This window comes from Pogona vitticeps, chromosome 2 (assembly GCF_051106095.1).
Source record: "Pogona vitticeps strain Pit_001003342236 chromosome 2, PviZW2.1, whole genome shotgun sequence".
NCBI lineage: Eukaryota > Metazoa > Chordata > Lepidosauria > Squamata > Agamidae > Pogona > Pogona vitticeps.
The window spans coordinates 180,829,543-180,831,712 of NC_135784.1; positions in this window are offsets into that span (position 1 = coordinate 180,829,543).

Genomic DNA, 2,170 nt, shown 5'->3' on the forward strand with positions numbered 1-2,170 from the left:
CCTAGCTTATTAGCAGTCAATTGAAAGGAACTGGTGCACTGGAGCATCCCAAACAGGAGCGCTCCTTGCCCCTGCGACATTTTGTCATAGGTTCAACTTATTTATTTATTTATTTACAGTATTTTTTAACCGCACGATTACCAGTGGCTAACTTGTTGCAGTAGGAAGCCAAAGGGGCTTCTGAGAAAGAAAAGGGAAGTGAAAAGGGAAGAAAATGGAACAACCTCCCTCCAGAGATTCATGCGGCCCCGCCGCTGGGTATTTTTAAAACCCAACTAAAAACTTGGATGTTTAAGCAGGCCTTCCCTCCAGTAAACACTTAATTTTTTCTTCTTCACTTATCTTATGTTATTTTTTCAATCTTGAAGAATCTGTTTATTGATTTATAATTTTTTTCTCTATCTTGGTATATTTACGTATATGTTATTTTATTTGTTTGGAAGCCGCCTGGAGTGGTCGCAATGACCAGATAGGTGGGGTATAAATAAATAAAAATAAAATATAAATACAAATAAAAATAAAGTGAGGGTAAAGAAGCATCTGTGGCCCTTTTACATCCCATTTTGGTGTCTGATCTCACTTGCAGAGAATGCTGCTGTACACTGAATCAGATGATCCCCAAAACACTAAGGAGGTGGATGCAAATACTGTAGGATCCCCCTGTCTGTATCCACCGGCTGAAAATATAAATTATGAAACCCCAGAAATATCTATTTACATGTATTTCCAAGGTGTATTTACTAGGACTGGCTACTAGAGGGAGCCAGAGACTATTCTATGTTTAGCATTTGATACTTCTGTGTTTTTCAGTATTCGCCGGGTGGGGGTGGGGAGAGGCTTAGAGTTGATCCCTGGTGGATACCGCAGTCCTGCTGTCACCCTAAAGCTTTGGAGACTGAAGCCACTGAGACCAAGTACCTCTAGCCAGGCATGTCATTGATCTCTAAGAAGCACTGAATGTCTCTCAGGACTAACTGCTCCTGTTCATGGATGTCATTAAAATGAGAAACAGCAGATTCCTGGGGTGTCATCGTTTCTTCTGGAGATACCCAAGATTTCCTAATTTTTTTAAAAAAAGACCGCTTGTCCAGCATGACCAATCTTCTGCAGCTGCAGTCTCGCTTGACTCTGCTGCTTCAGATGTCTGGAGATTTGTGGGGGTGTTGGTGTTGGGACTTCAATTCCCGGAATTGCCGAGGCAGACATGCTGCTCAGGGAATTCTGAGAGTTGTAGTCCCCCCCCCAAAAAAATCCCCACTAGAAATCTGCAGACATCCAGAGTGATCTAGTTGAATACAGACGTCCTTATATACACACAAGATGTGCACACAATACATGCCTACCTGCCTGCTTCTCATAAAGCAAAAAAGAAAAGGGGGGGGGCGTGGACACATTCCACATGAATGCCTATAACAAAACCTCAACAGATGGGGTAGGAATCAGGAATCCCTTCCCCACCAAATGTTTTGTACTTAAATTCCCACAGCTCTTGCTGACTGTTCAAAACATCTGGATTATGAAAGATCCCCCCCCACCTGTGCATTAAGGGAAAACAAGCAATTTTGAGAGGGAGTTATTTTAAATGAAGATGTGAGAAGGAGGGGTGCTGAACCCTTTTATGACCTAATGCTTTTCTCCTGAAATTGTCCTCCCTCCATCACAGGCTCCTCAGGTGTGTTTCCCATAGAAAACAACAGAAGTCCCTGCAGAAAGAAAGAAAGCAATTTCATTAGGAGGTTTCTGCTAAAATGTGCCTCATGAGGAGAAGGCGGCCTTGCAGGCAGACGTTTATTCAGCACTGCTGTGTCCTGAGGGATCTCTCCCTCTGCTTTGTAAGCTCAGATCTGCCTCAGAAGAGAAGAAGGACCGGATTAGCCATCAAAATATGAAGTGGCACCACCATAGCTGGAAATGCACAACTAGTGAGACAGAGGGAAGAGTTTCCCCAGTACATCACCCTCCCCACTCCAAAATTCCTCACGCTATGCTACAATTGCATAGTTTCCTTTCCACACCTCTTTTTTTTTTAAAGTCAGACTCTTCAGCATTTTTTCTCTCTACAGTACTGTGAACGGCCTATGAGAAACATGTACGTATTAAGGTTATTCTAGTTAGTTGCCTTCAGATCCCTAAGGAAAGGTTCCTCAGGGATTTTGAAGTCTGGTTTGTC